The sequence below is a fragment of the Parus major genome, chromosome 5 (assembly GCF_001522545.3).
Source record: "Parus major isolate Abel chromosome 5, Parus_major1.1, whole genome shotgun sequence".
Taxonomy (NCBI): Eukaryota; Metazoa; Chordata; class Aves; order Passeriformes; family Paridae; genus Parus; species Parus major.
Window position 1 is genome coordinate 33,594,831 of NC_031774.1, and position 25,304 is coordinate 33,620,134.

Genomic DNA, 25,304 nt, shown 5'->3' on the forward strand with positions numbered 1-25,304 from the left:
TCTTATTCCACAAATGAATTTAGTTTTTGTACTGCAGACAAACCTGATGCTGGCAAGATACGGTCAGCGAATGAACTGGAACAACTGTCTGCAGCTCACCCTGCACTGAAATGCCTTCCAGAAACACCACACTTTCAAGAATCACACTAAAACCAGATTTGTTTACAATTTTTTAAGATTCAATGAGACTCAAAATGCTTCAAAACTTGATTTTAGAACAACCAAACTGAGAAGTCCACGTAACACAATTTTGGCCTGGTTTAAAACAATTGGATGCCATTGACTTCAGAAATGTATTTTTCTCATCAAACACTAGGAAAACACTAGAACTGCATTCCACAGACAGTGTTTCAGGAATCAACCTGCAAACAACTCCAAAGTAAGGAAAAGGTTCTCCTTACTCTTACCTAAAGAGCAAAAAATTGAAATGTATCCAAAGAACACCTAAGAATAGTTGGCAGAAATTTGAAAAATATATCTAAGGTCCAAATTCAACATTTTAGTATTTTTGTGTACCAATTTGGACTACAGAGACTTTAAGTATCAGTACCTTTACGGGATGGGAATTACAGCTGCCTGACGCACTCTCCTTCCCAGCAGTATCAGCCAAAGCTCACATTTCCAGTCTGTGATATCTGGTAAAAAATTGAATGGAATGCCATGTCACTGCTCTGCAGATTTCTGAAACTGAAGTATCTGCTTTTTTTTGCCTATGTAATGACTCTAAGATCTCCTATGCTGGCTTTTCTTTAACAAGCATATCTGATTTGTACTAGCTCCCTCACTTCTAAAAGAGCTAAGGTTTTCAGGAATGTATGGACTAATGTGCTTTGCAGCTCATTTTGAAAAACAGTGAATACCAGAAAAACTCTAAGGCTGTGCTCACTTGTTAGGAAAAAATGCCACCTTTGTTTTTAATATTCTTGCTAGAGATAAATGAACACTGCTTTAATGTCCAATGCATTCTTGATTTAGGTATATGCCATCAAAGGCACTTGATTTTTTTTCATCTTCACAATTGTTCATCCACTAAAATAAAATGATATAGAAGATTTATACCAAAGGAAATGAAGAGAAATTAAAACAGAGCTGCCATGGGAGGGAGGACTTCAAGGTAAAATTACATTTCACAATGGAAGATGATCCTTTAATAGCAGAAGTCCTACAATAGATCCTTGACGAAACTGGGAAACAGAAATTAGAACAGCTTTTAGATTTGTACCTGCGATCTTGATTCTCATGTAACAATTAAACACTAAACATATCCAAAAGAATATTTATACTATAAAGCTCATAGAGCTTTAACTCTGTGCTCTGGAACCTTTGATTTGGTTGAAGTACTTTTGATTTTAGTTTAGTTTTGTAATATATAGGCATGAAAAAATAAAGTGGTCTTTCAAAATAATTTTATTACAATTTAGCAGAAAAGCAAAATACAAAAAATTTATTGTTTAAAAGTTAAGTTTTTTGGTTAATGAAGAATAGCACTATATACCTGTTGATTAGTACATGAACAATCAAATCTTTAAGGTGAAAAATTGAAGAGCTATAGCGCTACAATAGGAATTTTCTCCTCAGTACTAGTTACATTCCAACTAGACTTACAAATGGAAGTGCACACTGTATTTTAGATATAGTCTCCAAATAGTCTCCATGAAAACAATCTGAGAATTAAAAAGTAGAAAATAATCTCTTTCAAAAGTGAATCAAAAATACTTTACACCTATATTTCTGCATATATTTTGATTCTGTACATCTTCTTTTCAAATATGCAATAGGTAACCTCATTAGATGCTTCTTAAAATGTCAGAACTTTGCAGGAGATGGAAACTGTCCAACATTAAGCAAAAAAAAAATAATAAAAAATTAAAAGCAATACAAACTGAGCTAGTCATGAGACAAGGAAATTATTCAGAAAAATCATAACTTGTATATCAAGAAAACAGATAAAATTCTGTGACTGTACTTATTTTTTAGCAAAGCATGTAGGTAAAATGAAAACATATAGATTGCTGTATTTAAAGAAAGGGATCAAATTCTATGACAGGAAATTTCTTCCAGGAGCAGCTTTTGTACAAGGTGTTGACAAGAAAGACAAAGACCTTCTCAAAAGTAGAAAATAACATGCACGTTTTCATTTCAGGTATAATGATACATATGTAACAATTTAAGTTAGGTATGAGTGGATATATAATAAGTGTAGTTAAAGTATATAGTAACAGCTTGGTATTATGACCAGTGCCCTCTATATATTCAGATAAAAAATAGATACATATTGCTAACATCAAAAGTTCCATAATTTTTCCTCACCCTTTACTTTAGTATTTCTGTAAACACACTGAAAATGTGTAGTACTCTAGATTAATGCCAAAATTCTCGTATCTAGACTTCTTCTCTAGAAAACTTAGAATATATTCTAAAATACAGATGAGGGTGATGAAGATGGATGCATATGACATACTATCCAGTGTCAAGTATTTTACCAAATGCATGAAATAGATGTGCTATGTCAAAAATGGTTACTCATTATAGAAATAATACCAGTATCTTTAATAAAATATAAAAAATATTTAAACTGGTTTCAGATCCAATTTAATATAGTAGTTGGGAGAAATTTAATGACCAGAGAATCAGAAAAGACAGCAGTAAGTGCCTGGGGTTGCACCATTTTTCTCACATATTTTCTTTAACATTAGAGTGGTTATAAATTTATAATTTATAAATTTAAAATGAAAGTACCAAGCAATGCAAATCTTTCAGTGCATGCAAAATATGCATTTTAACATGTAAGCACTACTGTACTACAGCTATGCCATTTGGCAAAGAGGAATTAAAACACTTGGGTACTCATTTATTTGTTCCAAGTTCAATTGATGTGATCTAGCAGACAACAGGAAAAAGTAGCTCTACAGAGAAATTACATCTGTTGCTGCAATGAACAAGCTAGAATGCCATAAAAATAATACATTTATATATTCTATGGCAATAATACTATTATTTTCAACTTCCCTGAAAGTTCTCTCTCTTACATATAGCCACAAGAAAAATTTACTTCTGTGTTGAAAAGTTATATATCTGTTCCATAATTTTACAAGAGATTGATGATCTTATTTTTTATTAGAATGAATTTTATACATTAAAAAAATTAAAAGTAATCTATTCCTTTTATCTTGTAAAGAATACATAGTAAAAAGAAAAAATATAATCAGAATGATTATATTATCTGGTATTTTTGGTGTATTTTCCTATTTCCCACTGTTACACAAAGGAGCGAATGTCCTTTTCTGATTAGGTACCCTGTACTTTATAATATACTTTCACAGTAAGAAATAATACTTCATAATATATCACAGCACACATCAAATCAAAAAAATATTTGAAAGAGGTGATTTGATTCAATTTTTATATAATAAGCATGGTTTTGCAGAAGTGAACAAATATTTTTTTAACTGGAATCAGATACTTTGAATTAGATGATTGCTCACCTCTTTGGTAATATTTATCTAAAACTGAGAGAAAAATCTGAGGAGTAGAAAATATATGCAATCTATAGTTCTTCTTAATATTCTACTATTAAAATTTTCATTTTAAGAGAGATTTAGGGTTGTTTGTACTCCACTACAAACAAAAAAATTCAGTGCAAGGAGGAGCAAGGTTAAAAAAAAGATTCTGAACAAAATACCAACAACAATCCATCCTATATTTTAGGCCACCTTCACAGGCACACACTTAAAAGAAGTTCTGCTTCTAGGAAGGGTCAGTATCTGCACTAAGGATTTAAACAGTGCAGCGTGTTTGGCTAATTATAAAATTCCCTGTAAGAATCTGGTTCACCTAAAAAAGTTAACATCAGGCAGGAGACGAGAAATTGCTCATTTCTTAAGAACATGTGCTGAACTTGGAGAACAGAAGGAAGAATCAGATCAAGAACTCGAAGAAAGAAGCACGATGCTATGTGTAACTGTTATTTTGTTAGAACTGTGTTAAATGATCATTCTCAGCATCATAATCCTAGGTTAAGGAACCAATCAAAACACAACTGACAGTCTATACTTTGGTATTCCTGAAGTCATATTTTATTTGAATTCCTTAACACCAGCATTGCATCAAAGACTTCACATCCAAAGCATAGCTCCTGAGACTGATTAACTGAAATTTAGTAAATAACAGAATTCACAGTCATGCAGTTCAAGTGCATTCATCTAATTTTTTGAAAGGAAGTACAGTGCAATAAGTACAAGAAACAAGTGTATTTCAAGCATTTTCTAATCATGCTCATTTTCTTCCTATGTTTGATTTGTACTTCAGTAATAAGGAAGAACAGTTGTGCACTGTTTCCTGTTACTCAACTAATAAACTGAAACAGAAGACAACAATATATAGAAGATGAGGTCTACCTGCATTACGAATTATTTAGTCTGGCAGCTCTTTCTTACACATGTGAATAGAAAAAAAGGGAGGAAAAACTGTGGTAGAGTTATTTGCAGCACTTAAGTTCTCCAAAACCAAAATGTAACTGAATAGAAAATGCTTCACTTTGTGAAGAGCCAGTGAAAATTCCAACGATGCAAGTGTAAAAATATTCAAACTCTTGCAAAGAAATTCCTACTTTTATATATAAACACACACATATGCATGCAATTTCATATGCTTTTGGAAATGCAGTACAGTAAACCTTTTAAACTAAATTGTCTTAGACAATTAAGTTTCATTACAAAATTAAATCGTCTTTATTATACAAATAACTAAAACTAAATTAGACAATTTAGTCATCTTTAGTTAAAAGCAGAAACTTGTACAGTAGAAGGGAGTCTTCAAACACCTGCTGTGTTTTGAAAGCAAAAAGTTACATGAAAAACAGCAAAAGTAACCTATTTTTCAGAATCCAAGATGCATAAGCAGCATATTCATTTGCAATCCACCTTCGATAAAAATCCTATGACATGACAATAATTCATTTTAAATGCAGTTTTATTTTACCACCCCATATAAAAAGGGATCCTAATTAAGACACGGCACAATACAGTACCAGATTTCTAATAGTATTGCAAAAAATATGGTTTTAAAGAAACATTCATAGCAATTTTCCTTTTAATATTACACTGCATGGTAGTTTTCTGTATTGAGCCAGAAATACTAGTGATTATATATTTTTCTATTTTTTATCACTAGACTGTATACTGAAAATCAGGGAGAAAGCAAATACGCTCTTATTCTTCTCCACAATAATATATACTAAACACTGGCAAATGAGACATTCAGCTGGAGCCTGAAACTAAAGCAAAAGTTGCCTTTTTGTTCTACTCCAACATGCTACTCATATAACAGTTGCTTTTCACAGTAAGAGCTTCTAGTTTGGTTAAAAAAACTATTCCAATAACAAAATCAATGTTATTGTAATGTAGCTATCATATGCTTACACAAGAGAGGACTTTGCAATATTTATTACCTCTATTCATTGTTAGACCACAAAGCTTTCATCTCCTGCTTTGGCACAGAACAAGACCACACTCAGTAATACATTTCAGAGAGAGAAAGTATACGCAAGCATACACAGTGCAGAACAAAGTCAAAGAATAAACCAGAGTCTAACTGAAGCAGCTACAAAAATAAATAGAGAAGTTGCTCACTGTAGAGATGCTGCCTAGCCCCAAATCCAGTTTGAGAGACAAATTGTCAGGGTGGTAAAAGTAAGAACTATAAAACCTCGTAAGGAGATCCTTGTGTAAGTCAGGGCTCGATGACACAGCCCTCCTCTGCTGCACCAACAATATAGAAACTGTCTGTCAAAGTATATGCAAAATACTTCATTCCTATTAAATTCATAACTAAGATTTAAAAATATCTATAAAAATTTAACAGATCAGAGCTAGAACTCCACTCTCAACTTAGCACATCACTACACAGGACTCCAGGGTTTAGGAAACAACCTCTAAAGAGCACAAACACATGGCTATATAAAAACATTGCTGTACAATGTAAGGCTTCAGAAACCATTTGTTTGTTGGTTTTGCTGACCTGGGTTTTTTTTAGTGTTTGTTTTCTTTGGTTAGATTTGGTTTCTAGTGATAGCTAGTGGCTATTTATATACTATTAAAAAGATTAGAAACTGTTGCAATTCACAATACACTAACCCTGGAAGACATCCCCCTTGTTGGATGCTGTGGAGTGCCTCTTAGTTAGTTTTTGATTGGAGGATGCTGTTTAAGTGAGGTGATAAGCAGAAGACTGTTTGACTTTCTTGTCTGAAGTTTCAAAGATATATTCAACTCAGATATCTGAAAATTATGTAACTTCAATTGTGGCAACATATATTCAGTTTAGCTTACTGGTAGAGAAATAGAATGAATTTTAAAATATTGACTTGATCAAAAGCTGAAAATACGGATTTTTCATAAAGTTGATAAGCATTTAGACAACTTTGACTATCTCAAGTTCAACAGCAGTATAAATGAAACATTTCTACACAGGAGATGATGTCTGGAAGATGATAGAAGCATGGTGAACTAAAATACATTTTATAACATAGGTTACCTTTGATTTTGGTTTTTTTCTTTATAACTATACTGCACATACATCACAATAAAGCTGTAAACTTTGAGAATTCTTGATCCTCTATTATTTCTATTAGTAACAAAAACCAAGAAACTGAGGAGCCAAATTCTGTTCACTAAAAACTAAGTTCAATATTCTATTACATTGTAAATTTGGATCACCAGCCTATCATTAGTAGATAACAACTGACCATGCTGAAGTTCAAGCCAAAGCAGCTAATACTTCAAATGCTGTGAAGATTTAATTATTATATATATTCAATGTTATCTAAAATGCTTTCTTGCAGCTGAAAAGTACTTATATCTTCTTAATTGGCTTATGTGGCATTTAAATAACTTTCCAATTATCACAATTTGGTACCCACGTACAACATCCAACTGCTTGTTATTAATTTGGACAGTCATGGGAAAGCTCAAGTACCAGATCATCATTTGGTTATTTGAGACTGAATGCACACACAACACAGAAGATGCCATTCCTCTCTATATTCAAGGGCTTTGTCAGCATAGAACGAGAAAATTTAGAATACCTTTAGCCATTAACACTACTTGTCAAGGAAACCATGGAGTTCTTTACATCTCTAGGCTACAAAGTGTGAGTAATTGCAAAGAATGAATCATAGATGGGCTGCTAAGTGTATCAGCCAATGATTATACGTAAGATAATTATCTTTTTGCAGAGGTTATTAAAGAAAACTAGAGTCAGTCATTAAATACTGTATTACAACCCTCTGAAGGACAACCTTGTCAATATTATTTAATTTAGGAAATAAAAACAAAGCATTTTGAATGAGCCTTTTCATTTGTAAGCAGCAATAATTGCTGATTCTGATTGAAAAAAAATTCATATCTCAGAAAAAATATACTTGTAAAACAGATTTTGTTTTTCGACACTGAACTATTTTTAAGGCAAGAATAAAATTATATTTTAATTACACAGAATTTTGAAGATGTGGACATTGTATTGATTGACATACTCCCAATATATAAAAGCCACAGAAGTGCTTCAGAACAACCTTTTTCAAGTGCTAGAGGAACATTATCGAAAACAGCATTTTGTTTAACATAACTTTTTTTTATGATGCTTGAAATCATGCCAAACATTCTCTTCCTCCGATATGTAAAATAAGCAACATATAAACACTTAGGAACAGGAACACATACTGCAGATGAGCTTTTATCACACCTACTGACAGTTCAATAGGAAAAAAACATTCATGTGAAATCACATTGGACATATTTCTTATTTAGACTATTCTAAAGACAGTCAGAAGTTAATTGTACTGTGAAAATTTGTCTAAATATTGTTACTACGTGGCTATCCAGTGCCCCACACACCCAGTGCTTCACACTGTGAAATATAAACACTGTCATTCTTCCAAACAAGAAAATAGAAGACGTTCATTCTCTCAAGATAATGAAGCTCCACCAAAGAAAAGACATCCTCTGTTATGTACAACGAGTCACCAGTTTGAGCAAATTAAACAAACTTTGTGTAAGTGACATGTGCATGGATACCCTGGTTAAAGGACAAGAACATTTGCATGTGGGAAGACTGATAAGGAAATACAAAATTCTCAAGGCTCCTGCTTGCACCTCCAAGGTCACAGCACACACCAACATAGAGCATCTCACACATTTAAACCCGTCACGCTTGTTACTGCAATTTACTAAATCTACCTACCAAAAGATTCTTGTTGCTGTGAAATGCAGAAGCCTGTATTTTAACAAATGCAAGTAACTCCAGACATGTGTCCTGATGACACAGCTCTCTAGCCTGACTTTACACCATATAAAGAGCCAAATTGAAGGTCACTGGCCTAGTGTCCAACCCTTCTGAAATGGTTTTAAGCTGCATGTCTCTCTAGCATTACCTTTTTCCCCACAAGTGTCAAGCAGTTGACCAAGTGTGGCAGACAAAATAAAGCCTCCTGAAAAAAATTCCCCACACATAATTCATTCTTCTCAACTGCACATCACAGACCCAAAACTAAAATAAACCATACTTGACTTTTATAGACATGTTTGAATTAAAAGAAGTGCAGCAAAGCTTAGTTTTGTTTGTTTGGGTTTTTTTTTTTCCTTCCAGGAGTCAAGCAAAAGGCCCACAATAACAGAGAAGAGCTGCAGGTCTGGCAAGCAGTTAAGATAGCAACAAAAAAAGCATATGGCAAAAGCCACAATATTTTAGTTTTTAAAAACCTAAGACAGTTCATCTTAAAAGAAATGATCCCCTATTATTTCACTAAATTATACTTCTAAAGCAGAAGTTATTTAGGCTATTTTATGATAGCCTCAAGGGTTAATTTCAATACTGTTTTTATACAGGATTTAATGACTGCAGCAAAATCTGAGACAACAGTAACAACTACTGGGTAAAAAAGCAAAAGTATTCTAGGTAGTACCAGAGAACTTACAGGGAATGGATCAAGCACAAATTTCACAGTTTATCCCAGATAAAACCTTAAAATTAAGATACAGAAATTCTATCTATTTATCTACCTCTTCCATGTTACATTACTGTGATTAAGACAAGCTTGTTCCAACTCACATCTTCATTTCTGTAAATATCAGAGCCAGACAGTGAAGCAATTTAGCTCAAAATATGTGATGATTTAAACATCTAAACCAAGTATTTTCCCTCAAGGGCCAAAGGTGGAAAGGTAAGGTAGAGTGATAAACCTAAATAAAAATGCTAACATTTAATTTTTCATGTAATTTTCAAAAAATAAGAAATAATGCACTTATTAATTAGGCCTTGAGTATTAAAATGCATTTCAACACAGCTTCAATGCACTAGCTAATCACAGAGCTTCCAGAGACCATTAACATATTGCTATCAAATCAAAATTAATTCTCAGAAATTATCACTGGCCAAGGCAAAGTCAAGTGCACTTTCAACATACCAAAGATTTCATAGCTGAAAGCACCATGAGTCAACCAAAGAAGGTAGGACTTGTTACAACCTCTGTCACCACTCCAGAATCTACACAAAGTACAGATTGCTTCAGAAGGACAGCCAGACAAGGGGCAGTGTGTGGGGAGGGAACAGAAAAGAGAGCTACTCGACAAAACCATCAGTACTATATCCTCCTCTTCCTGCAGAGATACTAGGAATTATCTTGCACAGGTCTGCTATAGCTGTCCTCTTCTGTGAAATAGCAGTTCTACTGTCACAGCCACCTTGGCTATAGGAAGATTTCATCTTTATGCCTTGATTTTCTACTTTTTCCTTCAGCCATCTAACAAAACAGTAGCATCTAATCAACAACAAGGTAATAACACAATATTATTATTGCCAGAACAACTTTTGCATTTCATTATCTGCCTCTAAAGGAAATGGATTATTTTCCTGTTTTAAGCTATCAGTTTCTGAGCGTCTCCAATAGCAAGTTTCTACAAATGGCTTTGCACCTACAGTACATTCACTTTATAAGTAAGCATACAACATCTACCCCTGAGGATTAAAACTTTGAACCTAATTTTTGAAGTGATCTGATACTATACAGACAGTAAGAGGACTTTGCCACCATTTATTTGCTAGACTGGACTGGATACAATTTATTCTGCAGAACCAATACTGATCAAACTAGAGTTTTGATACATGATTTAACTAAAAATTTACTTTTAATTTTATGACTTGTCTTGCAACATCTTTGTTTCGTACATTCATTTTCAGAATGGAAACTTTGATGCAATAGTTGTGTCCTCATTGCCAAGAAAAACTATCAATTATCTTGAAAGCATGAACCAATAACATCCTAGGTTTTATAATTACTGAAGACTTCTTTTAGAGTTATATCTACAGAGTGTTACAAGCCATCTATTGGGGATGGAAATTACACATGAAGAAAACACTAACCTGTGCTTTTGTACATACTAAATATGCATATTTTAACCAAAAACATAAAGCAAATGTGTAAGAGAATTTCATCTGGTAATTTCAAGATTCATGAACCTCCTATGTATGTGTAATTTTTTAAAAATGGGAAAAGAGGTAAAACCAAGATTTTACTTTTATATTGGAGTCTGTCATTACTAAATGCATCATCGTATGCTAATGTTTATAATGTTGAAAAATTATTAACTATTTGAGGAAAAAAAACCCATTAATATAAGTTCATAAAATGAGCCACTACAACAGCAAAGATTTATGTATCAAAGGAAAGATATGGATCTGATCAATATAATAAATCTAAATCCAAAGATTTGGATTCATCTACGAGGGAGACTGTGAAAAGCTGCTTACTGGAAAAAGTTGGATAAGTGTAAAGGAAAAGGTATATTATCAATAATTATTGAAAGTGCAAAATTATAAACCCAGCATGCTACCACTTGTAGCTACATAAATATACATAATAGTCCTCTGTGAAATCAAACTAAAAATCACAGCAAAAGCCTGATGATCTTTTTTCATTGATTACATATAAGCATTTTTCTATGCGGCTTATACAGAAAATATTTAATTAACATGGGACCTAAACAGATGAATCCAATGACACTGCAAGATCAAACAAATGGGTCCAAGATATTATTCTAGTGACTTTCATATACAATGGATATCTTTTGACTTGAAACCTATTTCTTGAAGTGGTCGATAAAATGCCATGAATATCCTCTATCCTAAAGTGCTTCCATTAAATCAGGGTCTCAGCCCACTGTCTCCTTTCACTAGGTCAAGATTTTGAACATGGGGTGTGGGGAGAGTATGAAGGGAGAGAATATTGTTCTTAGTCATATTTATTCCCACATGCAAGTCATATTATCTGGAAAAAAGAAAATTCCACCAAATTATGTGGGGCTTTCTGTTTAAGTGTATTTTTATCTTCTTAGCAACAAAATGATCATAATTGCCTGGTAAAATCCCAAACTTTGGGCAATCCCAAAGCTGTCATTGCTTTATTAATGCTGCAGACCACACTCAATGCAAGATAATGATGCTGCCACAAGTGTAAATCTCTGGCTCCTACTGACAGCACATGAAAGGTTTTTAGTAGTCAAACAAGGATGGGTTATAAATGCAGTTATGCAAAATCAGTTATCTTAATGACATCAAAAATAGCAGATAAAAATTGAGAAAAATTCAATTGCATGAACCTTACTGAACAAGGTGAGCTGTATCATACGTTAAAATGATGTAAGATATTTAAAATGGCACCTATTTGTGGTGTTTAAGTAAAACTAATATCAAATGTATAAAATAACTTCAATATTTATCTACAATTCAGGCGATTCTTTTTACAGAAAAATACACTAATTTTTTACGTGAAGAGTTTTTTTGAAAGAGAAATATATTAACTGATTTTTCAATCTTGAGTCTTTACAATTCATATTGAATATGCTCATATTCAAATATTAAAAATATATGCAACTGATGCAAGTACAATAGCAAATCAAAACTCTCAGTTCCTGAAATGCTATGATGTTTAACTCCTTAGAAGTGTCTTACAACTTATTCTCTAATCTTGGGATTTGATGAATAGTTCACAGAAAACAAGCTAAAAATGTCAATGTGAAAAGGCAGGGTTGCCAGTTTTTTCATGGTCCCAGAAAATGTAGAAGTTGGCAGGATCACCTCAGCTCCACTGTGTTCCTGAAAAATATAAAATACCAGTGTCCACTGGATCATTGGGTCCTTAACACTCTGGCACCACTTATGAAAATGAGTTTGCTGATGACCATAATGGTGCTTTAAATATGGAGTAAAACAAATTTGTCAGTAGGTGTGACAATTCAGTTTTTATGTTTTGTTCCCTAAATACATATTAATTATAGGTAAAAAGTGCTTTCCATGATGACAAACAAATTAGGATCTCACCTCTGGGCATTATTACTTACAGAAATATAAGTAAAAATTAATTGAATTGATATTTTAAAAAATATATGCAGACTGTATAGACTTATTTTAATCCATTTTTATCTAATGAAATTACATTTCATTAATTAATATTTTAATTGTTTATCTCACATATATACTAGTAACACCTAACTGGAACTAAGACTGGGAGCCTGCAACAGGCTCATAAAACCTCCACCCCTCACAATGTAGTCAGTCGTGTGATGGTGGCAAATAAAAAATGAAGTACTGGCACTTCACTACTAGTATCTCTGTATGTTAAGTAACCAGGACTTCAAAACATCCATGGAAAACTCTCAGTGGAATTTGGAGATGAAACCACTAGAAGTCCTGCTGGACATGCTGTCTTACACCTGGAATCTTAGCTGGAATTTACCAGTGCTATACAAGTCAAAGATTTCATCAGTAAAATTTGGCTTAGAAAGGGGGCTCTGTAATAAAAATATGAAATCAAATAAAAATACAAGTGAATGATTCTAAACAGCAAAGTCAGAATATTTATCATTCTGTACCTGCTCAGCTACTGCCATCAAAGCAACAAAAGTGCTTCTGTATGCAGAAGTACAAGGATTCAATAAACTTGTTATGTAATAGCAGTTTGCTAAGGAACTCCATCAATATTTTATCTACTCAAAACTGGCCAAATTCTGTTGTGTCATAAAATGAATTTACCTGGACAGATTTTTTATACTAGTATTTAAAATCTGTAAAATACTGCACTGCTCAATAAAACATGTATGTAATGTCATAGCAAGTAAAATTACAAATTTACAACATTTTAAAAAATTTAAAAGGCCCACAGTGTTGTCCCTGAACAACAGCGAAAAGCAGGTAGAAATACAAGAAATGAACTAATCCAACCTTTTCCAAGTTCACAGAGATATGACAATGCCACAAATTTCTCAACATGCCAAGTGAATTCCGGAATGGGCATATTATTTTTTCACTTCCTTCCCAATACCTGTCAAGGTAGTGCTAGCAGGTAGGTAACAAAAATGTAAATCAGAGGCTGCAAAACTAATTCACAGTACACTGTGCAACTTTTGGTTTATCAACTAAAACCTGCTATGTTAGCAGCAAAAAAGGTTGCACTTCATGGAAGAGATGCTAAAATTTGTGAAAGTCTTTCAGCTCTGAAAGGAAAAAGAGCACAACTCCTAAGTCCTCAACATAACAGAAGAAATTGCTAATCATAAACCCAAAAGATTTAAGAATGAGATGATTATCCATTTTAATTCTACTTGGTATGGAAAGCAATTGAGTTTGATTTTTCAACTGCTGCAGGCATCAAACTGCATGAAATCTTCACCCCTTACTACACTAATAACTAACATGTCAAAAGAGTAACAGTTCTACCCCATAAAATAATCAGGGCAATTTAATAGCTTGAAGGGTTAAAGTAGGTACAAAACTCTTAAGAATGCTCTTCTGCAAGAACTTCTCAGGAAAAAAAATGCAACCAACATTTCAACTGAGCAAATAGTTGAGTTTTAAATCAAAAAGAGAGAACTTGACGACATGGGTATTAATTATTAGATTTCCAAATTTACTCAGCCCACAGCCTTCACTTTCAGCAACTGATAGATAACTAGCTAAAACCTGACTGAATTACCCTCCCAGACTATTTCCAGCTACTGTTAAAGAGCTCCAGGTTCCTCCTCATTCTTTGACCCAAGTATCAAGGTCCAGGCCAACTGGGTCCAGGTGGCTCCTCTGGAACAGGGTGGGATTGGACAAGATGATCTTCAGAGGTTCCTTCCAACCTCAGTTGCTCTGTGAAGTAAAAACTTAATGCCTATGTTTTTCAATTTTGCATTTTCTTTTTAATTTAGCTTGGGGAGCAGTAAAGAAAATATTGTAGAATATTTACGTAGAAGTACATAGAATTTAAATTGACTAAAATAGAAGAGGGTAAGCAACAAATTGGTGAAGTAAACATGAAAAATGTTACCTAAATAAAACAAACTAAAAATTACCATGTACCCTTGTAAAAGAACAATTTCTAAATATCATTTCAGCAAAAATATTATCTTTGCTTTTTCTGTGTTTTTATTTTTTTCAAAATGGAAAATAAGTGACATTAACATCTCTCAAAAACATTTTCAGTTGGTATAAGAAAAGCAAAAATGTATCTCGAAATGGTCAAGAAATAAAGAATTTCAAAAAGAAAGGCTGTGCAATTAATTTCTATAGCAATCTAAAACTAAGACAAATCTTCCCAAGACCTTGACAAAGAAATAGAAGCATTCTTCATGATGTGGTACAGCTTCATACTATAGCAGTCAAAAAAATTTTAATTCCAGATATTACAGAAAATGTTCTGTCTTCCTATTCTTTCCTCTTCTACTCAAACTTGTGGTTTAATACAAAAAATTTTGTTTGTTTGGAAATCACGTGGTGTGATATATATCACATTAAGATACCCAACTGCATTTCTATTTTTATATGCAAATGAGCTAGTTCACCACCAAATGTCTGATCACTCACCTATCAATCATGTTTTGTTAAGAAAGGCAAGAAAGTCAAATGCTTCTCTAGAAAGTCATGACACACTGAAACACTGAAATTCTACTAGACTATTTTCAGAAGAATATTTATCTTCCATGTATATTTTTTCAGAAAGCAGAGCAGTGATGAAAAACTTATCAGTAAAATCTTTATATGGCACCTTTACTCACAGCTTATTTTGTAATTGTTGCATCTGAGACCCTAAGATATTATGACTGCAAAGGTACTGTCAGTCACAGGCAGGAGAAACTGTACTGAAGACTAGACTGAAAGAACAGAAAGATTTTAGTACTACAAAATTGTACACAGAAACAGAGCACAAGCCTTCTTACTGGTTACAAGCACAATGAAATGTTTTCAGCTATCCCTTCTTGACCTCCTTCATACAACAAAATATTTAACTACATTAAACATATGATATGTCCATATCTGTTATTTGGTAGATAAAGTAGTACACCTTGTTTTCAAATCTGACAGACAGGAAGGAGTGGGGTAAAGAATGCATCCAATTACGACTGCAACTCTGGAATTGTCCAAAGTTCTTTTTTAAAATGTATTTCCATTTCAGGTACTTAGCAATGAAATAACACTTTAACTCATTGAATACCCATAACAATTTTGCAGGGTTTTCATATCATTCACTTGCTGAAAAATTGTTTGCACAACACAAGACACCCAAGTACAGAGCACAGCTACAAAAGGGATATAGAACACTCTACTGTCCCATATGGCAAAACAGACTGACTTCCTACTAAACAGGCACAAAGCTATTTCCTTCATAGGGCACACACCAGCACAGTAATAAAAGATGTGTGGGAAAGAGGAAGCTTGAGAAAGTTTTTCACTGTCCATAGACAACACCTCATATCTACCAGGTAACATTTCTCAAGACCCCTGTTCCTTCCACAACTTTTAAATATATGTAACTTTTATGTAGTTTCAAAACTAGTCCTGACAACAAAGCACTTGTCAAGCCTGCCTTTGCCAGAGTTAAATTAAATGCATGATCATCGAGCAGCTAGAACCAAAATACAACTGGTTCAGAGAGCCTCAGATACAAGCTCAAGCTACGAGAAACTGCAATGGGAAAAGGCTGCTTGAAAAAATGATACTGAATCCAGAAGTACATCTCTGGCTGTAGGACTAGAAAATAGGGGATACTCCACATACTTTACCTGGGAAATTGCTCTGCTGACTTAATTCACACTAAAACCAAACAGCCCAAAATGCAAAAACCAAACCTATATTCTAAACTTCTAGTGACCAAATATTTACATCTATAATCTAATAATGTTGGGTTTAGTTGCTTCTAGGCTCAGTAGCACACAGTGATAAACAAGACAAGAACCTTTCTGCTGTCATCCTCTCAGATTCTGCAAAAAAACTTGTATTTTAAAATCTCTGCTGAAGTTTTGTGAAAGAAAAAGAAAACACAGATTAAACAGAAATTAAATTGCTTTAACTTAAGGATCTCACCTTGAGAATTTAAGGACCTCATCTAGAGATTCTGCACAGACTTTAAGACTTGCGCTCTGAATGCATCTTTTGCAAAACAAGTACCGGATTATACTGATTCTGTTGAAGCCTCCAATTAGCAAAATGAATTATATATTTTAAAAGTTGATCCCAAAAAATACCAACAAGCCAGTTAACCCTTTTTCTGATTACTGTGTAGAAAAGAATTTTGGATTTTAGGAGGCAAAGGATCGAATTGTAAGAGTTGGAGTCAGGTGCCCAAAGTGGACTCTGACAAATCCAATTTAAAATAAAGGCGGCCTTGGAATAGTGAGGACAAATCATAAAAGATCATCATAATTTGAAACAGATAGTTCTCATGCTCAAGAAATATCTAAATAATGTTAAGAGCTTCTACACTTCACAGCATTTTCTATGCAACAAACGTTTCTTGACTTTGTGTTCTACTGACCTGCCATACACACACAAAACTGTGGGTGGGAGAGGACTTATCAATACAATCTTTATATGGCGCCTCTACTCACAACATACTTTATAATTGTTTTATTGAGGGTTAATAATCAAAGAAAAACATCACATATCTCCAAGACATTCTCTGTATCTTTGAAATACTCTAAACAATCTGTTCTCATCAACACGCAAATGTAGATATCTGAGGGGGAAAACTGCCAAAGGGATAGCTTGTCTGTAGCAGAAAAAATTGAAAATTTTTTTTTGTCATGCTAGGAAATGATCCAGTGATTAACTACCATAAATGTTTAGGGGGGGTGAAAGAAACCAAACCAAAATGAAAACAAACAAACAAAAAAAACCCGAACCCACAAAAAAACCCTAAAACAAAACAAAAACCCCACCAACCAAAAAAAAAAAGATAAATCCACTAAAACACCAAACATAAAGAACCCCCAACACTTCCACTACAAATGCAAATAATTTTAGGATAATTCCTTACATTTTCATTATAATTTAGGGCTTACTGGCCCTAAAATCAAATTATAGTAGATATAAGCCTTCTTGTCTCCTGCATAAATGGTAATGCAGGGAGGGAGGCCAAGATATATAAGCTGAAGGGGTTATCTTATTTAATTAATTAATCTTTTATTATACTATGTAGAGTTGGATAAATTCACCACAGTTCTAAACAGGAAAAGACAAACACATACAGACAAAATGAAAATGAGAAAAGTTAATGCTGATAACTTTGAATAGACTTTCAGTATTTTTATATACTGCTTGATTGTGCTACGACTTATTAATAAGTGTATAGAAGATTCTTCTGTTAATTGATGCTAGAAGAGGAACACAAAAGGACTTGCAAAAATATTAAAGGTACAATCTGACTTTTGGCCACCCACAAATGAGCTGTTTTCCCATTCTAGTTAATTCTAGAAAGTATAATCTAGAAATAAAAAACAAGCGAGATAAAACAGTTTTGCATCACTGACACTTCTAACCTGTAAATCAGACATGTTGCTAACGGTTAAAATCTAGCACACGGGCTATGCCAGATATAAATCTAGCTGTGTAACTAGCTACACTTGCTTTTAGCACATACAGGAGGCATTTCCAGTTGCTAGGATATTATGTAGTATATTAAGTTACATGTAAACATCCTCAGAGTTGATATACAGAGCTTGTCATAACATTCAGCGAGAGTAAAAGCTCTGAGCATACCACTATGTTCAGAAAATCATTCTGTGTAAGAATTTGATTTAGTCCATAGCCACTGTTAGAACCTCCAAATGTGAAAGAAAAAAAACAAACCAACCACTAAACCAAACAACAAAATCAGTCTGTGTTTAAAAGAAAGCATTAGATAAGAGAGCCTCCCACTTAGGCAGACAGTGATTTTCCTTTTACTTCCCCTCTGTTGATGACTGTCCTTTGTATGACTTTTCCCTGAAGATGTAACACAGATACAAATCTGTCACCACAATTAAATCAGAAACTGATCACCTGACTTTCTACTGAAGACCAGTACAAATTAGTTTCAATTCATCTTATCCATTTCTGAAAACACTTATAGTTTCTCAGAGTAATATCTAGGTTTCCTTGACTAGGTAAGATATATTTAGACTCCTCTCATACACAAGACCTAAACCCTACAAGATTATTTCTCCTTTTTTTAATTCATTTTCAGGGGCTTAAATTGTAAGACTGTCTTGTTTCACCACCTCCTCAAGTGACTAAGACCCACAAATTATGTTCTAATTACTTGAATTAAAAACTTGTGTTTCTCTATAACCTGTACTAGAAACAGCAAGAAGGCTCTCGAAATTCCCATGAAGCATGATGCTCTGATTATTAGTATATATAAATCAGATTATATATATAAGTTAGATCCTCTGATTATTCAGCCTCAATCCATTTATTTTGTTTAAACTCAACAAATGGAAGTAACGTATCTACAGAAACCTGAGATACTCAGTGATGAACTGAGCTCCTAAACCAACCATCTATCCAGGCATATCTCATTTTCCCTTAAGGGTTAGGCCAGATGCTCACTCTAATTAGTCCATTTTCCAGCCTCCATGGGACCAATTCCCTCAAAGGACAAATGGGACTATGACCAATGCCATCAGGTTTCCCATTGCATATAATCAAGTAACCAAAACTCCAGAATGCTTTCTGGGTTGTACATCTTACACATTGCTGTGTCACTTACACACAAACATACTGCTTCACTAGAACATAAAGTTGCAAAAGCAGGACAGTACATATCAATCTGCTTAAATCTGGGTCATTAAGAGTTGAGAATACTTTCTAGTAATTGATGAACACCATTTGACCCTTCTGATGCAAGTGTCTAGGCAATTCACTACAACAGTAAAGATGAAGAATTATTATGTTCCAAGCCATTAATCAGCACCTACATGACCTCTTAATTTGATAGTTGCACTCAACCTTACCAATATATGAAAGCAGCAACATAAAAGTTCTACATTAGATTACTTCTGTTCACAAACTGAATTTCTATTTTACCTGGATTTACACTACAGTGGAGTACAAACCTGAAACATACAACTCCATAAAAACACAAACATCTTCACAAGTCCTCATTGTTCAGTATGAATAGAATCTCCCAGAACAGTTACAGTCCAATAATCAAGTTGACTAAATAGGCAGCTTTCTTGAACTTGGTAAGAAAATACAGGACATGTCTACCACAGGGTGACAACAAATCCATGAATGCTATATATAGAAGATGCCATCTCAATTATTCAAGGGGTAAGCAACTTACCTGTGTGATGTAATGACAGAGTATGAGGAGTCATTAAAATGTTACTAAAAGGCTGGTTTTCAAGTGAGAGGAAGAGAAATAACAGCTTACCTGAAAAGTGAAAAATATACAAATGCAGGTAGACTCAATGGAAATAATCCTTATGCAAGTCTAGCAGAAAAAAAAAAAACAACCCCAGAAACCCAACCCACATATTTAGCTGCTTTTATATGCCCACTTCTAAAACTGATTTCTTATTGAACATCATTCAGTAAATTCAGCTGAAAACGAAATTATATTGGATTAGGAACTTCAATTGGCATAAAATTTAGAAAAATGTGCTTTAGCATGGCTGTAGCCACTGAAGGAAAGCAATTATTGTTGATATTAATACGTAACACTTGTGTTGTTAGTCAAATATCTTTACAATTTAATCAAATATCCATTCTAATTATATTAACACCATTACATGGCACTCACACATTAAAAACGTAGTTTGATACATTTTCATTCACATGCACTCACATGAAAAAGAATATTCAAAACCAAGTGTAAAATCTCTTTTGTTTTATTACAGAAAAAAGTAATATTTATATTAAAGATATTTACCTTTCTCTAATGGATTATTTTTCAAAAATTATAGTGACCAAATAAAAAATGTATCTTTATTACAGTAAATCTTAAAATGAAAGACAAATTGTCTGTTCAATTGCTATTCCAACTCCAACACTCATTCATACAAGTTCATGAACCAACCAATACTTCCTTTGTTCTATACATGTATATAATACTTTGTGAACACACTGTTTTATCTCCTAACTTAAAAATAAAAAGTCTATCTAACACATTTAATCAGGGGCAGTATGATGCAAATTGCCATAGCTTTACACCTTCATTTGCTCATTTATGTTGAACTCCTGCTTAGTCCATAAAGAACAGTCACACAAATTATAAACAAATTAAAATGCAAAGAAATCTAAAACAAATTTTAAGTTACATGGCATTTACTCCAATGAGAGTTTCTGATAAGGAAGTGAAAAGCTCTCAAGTTCTAAGGAAAATTTATTTTATCAAACCTTACCAATTTTGGTTCAAATAGGCAAGAACCACAGTTCTAAAGCACCAAAAGACAACATAATGGTTTTACAACTGACTTGAACACTGGAATATCCAGTACAAGTGTCAACATAATAAAGGAAAAAGCTACTTCTGTTTTTTCCCAACATGTATATCAGTCACTAATCAAAAGAAACAGCTAAGGTATTTGGCTTGCCTACCTCCTGTTGTTCAGTGAAATAAAACAATTACAAAGAAAATTTCAATATTCTGTCTGCAGAACCAGTTATCTATCAACAAGGCATAAAAGATCTTGGTGGTTTTTATGTTCTACCACTTTAAAACATTGTCAGACTTATGACAGAGTAGCGGCAAAAAACCCCCAAACCTATCCAAAGAACAAAGAGCTTTGATTTCAGGTACTCAGATCAATCAAGATGGTTAGCCAGGAACTTACAGAATGTTAGAGCAGAGCTCTCAAAGTTATTACCACCACCAGCAGCATTAATAGGAACAGCCTTTGGGATATAAATATTGTGGAAGGCACTTTTTTTGAAGGGATATGAATCACGACATAAAAAGTTTTGAAAATAATCTAAAAATCAAAACCATAAATTCTTAGTTCTCAAAAAAAAATAAATTAAATGAACCATATTTCTTTAGCTATTTAGCTATATTTAGATGCTATTTTCTGACCCACTGCTCTTCAGGAGTAAGCTTACTGGCAAAGCACTTTCAGATAGAACATCTTGCCTGATTTGTTACAAAGTTGAAAGTTATGCACACCCGAAGAAAGTAAATTGCAAAATGTTTCTCTTAAAAAACCCATTTATTTTATTCTTCTTAATGACATAGAGTAGGCAAGAGGGAAAGTAACAGGAAAGTATTTTCAAGGGTGAGGAGGCAGAAGTTGGGGAAAGAAAAAAGGGAAGACCCTGTTCTTTGAGCATCTGATTTGACTTCTTAATATCTATTTTACATAAGTGTTTAGCATTCATCATTTTAAGTTGTTAATGAAAGCCACGGTTTGAATATATTTTGTGCTACATGATACTAAATACTAAATCCTTTAAAAAATGATTTTGCAAATAACACAAACATCACACTGAAAATTAACAGATACTTTTGATGTGAATCCCTCGTGCCTAATTTTTCTATCTATTAAATGATAATATTAATGCTTCAACCCTACCGAGTGATTCAAATTGTGTTTGTAGCTCAAATACTCCGTGAGGACCAAGAGGAGATGAGCAATCCTGTTTTCAAGCACAAAAATGACATGCAGTAACATGAAGTCAGTAATTCATGCAGCTGCTTGCTTATTAGTGCTGAAACAGTATATATTGACTAGGTGATCATCAGATGACCAAAGATGATTTTTAATCTGAAGATCCTGGGATCCTGTGCTTCTAACAGTACATGTTCAACCATTCAATGCACTTTTCATTAAGACTGTATGAGTGCAGTAGTGTTGAGATTTCCTAATTTCAAAGTTCTGGTGGTGCAGCTTTCCTAGACACTTATAACATGTTCTCTTTTTATCTTTCTTTGAGACAGAAACACTGGTAGAATTCTGTGCACAGGCATCTATCCAAAAAACATAAATGTGGTAAGCCAGGACTCAAGTTACGCAATACTCACTGCTTTCAACAAACAATGAGAAATTGTGTCTCTTACAAGAAGTGAAAATTTATTATTTCTACTCTATTTCTAGAAAATAACTTCTTAGAAGTTTGGTTTGCATTTCTAAACATGAAAATAAGTTGTCCCTTTAACACTAAATTCTAAGCTCCGTTCTTTGCTTTTTAATACATCCAGACTACAGTGAAAATTCTGGTAATAGTCTCAAAAATAAATATTTTCATCAGTTACATATGTATCTTACAGTGAAGGTTGTGTGTTTTAGTAGCTCCTGACAGGGTAAAGAAGAATTACTGACATTAAGTTTGCCTGGTATGTGGCAGATTTCATATATGATGACTTAAATAACCTACAAGCAGCACAATCTGTTTTACTTGAGATGTATTTTTTGTCATATAAATTTATCAAAGCATTTAGATTTTGCTAACATATTCTGATTTTCACAGAGATTCTTTCACATACTACCCATTCAATCCTCCTGTTTGATCCTGCAGGAAAGACATCATGCTAAATTTAGGTTATTACAATCATTTCTATGGTAACAGATGGATGTGAAACACAGGATTATGACTTCACTGCACGACTGCAGAAAGAAGTCGGATGGTGGAGGAAGAAAGATCATATTCAAAATATCTGCAGCTGTAGCAGGGAAGCACACACAATCACTGAGAAATGGAACTGTCCTTTTTTTTAAGAAATACATTATTTTTTCTTCAATATCACAATAGGTAAATTTTCCCCTAACAAATACCTTCAGCATGGACATTCTCTATAAGTGTTTTCTTTAAACCAGTATCTCTATTCTGGCATAATTAAGAGAAAAGAATGCATTAAAATATAGGTTACATGCAATATTATAAATAGATAAGAATCTATTTAGAACCTCTAGAGGTTAAAATGCAAAAAAACTAAAAATATGAAATTCTAATAAAAATGCATTACATATAACAAGAAGGGCTAAAAGCGAGAGCATATTTCAGCTAATAGAAACCAGGAGAAATAGCATTTTTCATTTTTCTTGTTTTTTGCAGATGATAGTCTATGATGTATACAATGGCTACATGCAAGACATGCACATCAAACTATACTTAACTGAGGACTAGAAAAATCACTGAATTAATACAGCAGGTTATTGCTATTTTCTTTAGGGTTTAATCTTAAAATCCAAACAAGTTAGTTTAGAGATATCAAAATATGGGTGTTATATTGTTATAAGCACTATTAACTACAAAAAGTAATCCTCAAGCACAGAGACTAAAAACAGCCACTCACAGAACCTTAGAAATACTATAGGCCTATACAAAATTACTTATTAGATGGTGTCTGAAATATCTTCTGTATTTAATCAGGACCCTTAATGATTCAGCAATGAAAAGCTATTGTAAAAGGCAGGACTATATTTAGCACTTCTGGGTTAGCTGGACATAGATCACCCAAGTACAGAACAACCCTACAACTAATAATGGTTCCTAACTTAAATGATTACTGTCATAACATACTGAAAGCAGTTATTTGGCTATAAAGGCAATTTATTTAAATTTTGCTATTTAAAATTAGCAAATGCAATAGATGTTAAAGTGATTTTTATTTCTATCTTGCAGGAACCAGTTATTTACAATCAAAAAGAAATATCTTAATTTTGCTTCCCTAATTAAAGTTTCCTTGAAGCACCAGGTGAAATTTAATCCGAAAAAAAAAAAATAAAATCTTTAATAAACATATGTATATATATTGAAGTATTTAATCAGAATAAAAAAAAATAACACTGGATGCTGAATCTGAATACAGCTCAAGTATTCTTGCTTGTATTTGAGATTCTTAGGAACTACTAAAGTGATGACAAAATTCAACATTGAAGACTTTTCCTCACTGAAACACTTTAAGGGTTTTTTCTCTCAACTGGCAAACAGCTGCCAATTTTCATAAAACATGGGAGAGCTTAAAAAAAAAATTGAATATATCTTTAAAAATCCTGGTGGTTGAAATGAGCAAACAGGTCAGAAGGGACCAGAAAGGGCACACCACATTCTCATAAACCTCATTTGCCTAAGGAAAGTAGGCTTAACAAACAGCAACCAAACCCAAAAAAAACTTACTAAGAGCAGAAGGGAAATGTCTGACACAATTCTCCAAATTAGAAATTCAGGTCTTGGCTATCCCAGTATTCTCAAAGGATTCTATGAAAGACTGCAACACTAATAAAATTAGGACAGGAATGACCAAATAAAAACTGATATGGAAAACTTTTTTCTTTTTAATTCAGACCACTAGACCATTTGAAACTTTGTTCTTTTTTTAATTTGCAATTAACCTAAATACATTTTAAATACTCCTTACCCCTATGGGAGGAAAAGTTCTCTTTATAAAAGATGTTACAGCATAAACCATTCATTTAAGAACTTAGAAAGAACACAAATCACTATTACTCCCTTTTAAGAACTTTCTGAAAACTTGTATTAAAAAAAGCCCATATATTAAATGTTTGAAAAAATCAAAGTTATTAAAAAGAAACATGTTGTGTCTTTTGGGAGTAGGGCATGAGGTTAGGAGGGAGAAGGTTGCTCCTTTCTCATACAAGGGTACACCATGTTCCCCTCTGACACCTCCCTTTGCTCATTCTCAGAGCAGGACTTCTCTTAGTAAATTCTGATAACCCTTGAGAAATGGTTTGAAGCAAACAGCTGAAGTGAGGATACACACTGCAGGTAGTAAACTAATGGTCTGACAAAATTACTCCTATTTTCCTAGCCATAGAGCTGGGTCATCCACCATGAAAACTGTGATGTAACTCAGAACCGAAACAGCAACATTTGAACAAGTGTTAGCATCTTTAGTATCTGCAACTGTAATTCTTCATTAAAAACACATTTAAAATCTAAAAACATCATTTGTTTTCAAAAAGAGACTCCAAGTACAATTATTCAACAATGAAATGCAAGCAGTGTCAACACTTCCAAGTCAGGCTTGCAACAAATGCTTGTTAGGAAGTTAA

The 25,304-nt window shown here is 33.4% G+C and overlaps 1 protein-coding gene across 5 annotated transcripts in view; it reads right to left on the reverse strand.

The window, feature by feature from the left end:
• NOVA1 (NOVA alternative splicing regulator 1) overlaps nucleotides 1-25,304 on the reverse strand; it is a 145,541-nt gene that overhangs the window by 89,630 nt on the left and 30,607 nt on the right. The window contains exon 2 of one of the 5 annotated variants that reach the window (XM_033514885.1): nucleotides 551-635. The exons of the other annotated variants lie outside the window; for them this stretch is intronic. The gene's annotated coding sequence lies outside the window, so the exon portion shown is untranslated. The remainder of the gene's footprint in view (nucleotides 1-550; nucleotides 636-25,304) is intronic. 5 annotated transcript variants of the gene reach the window in all.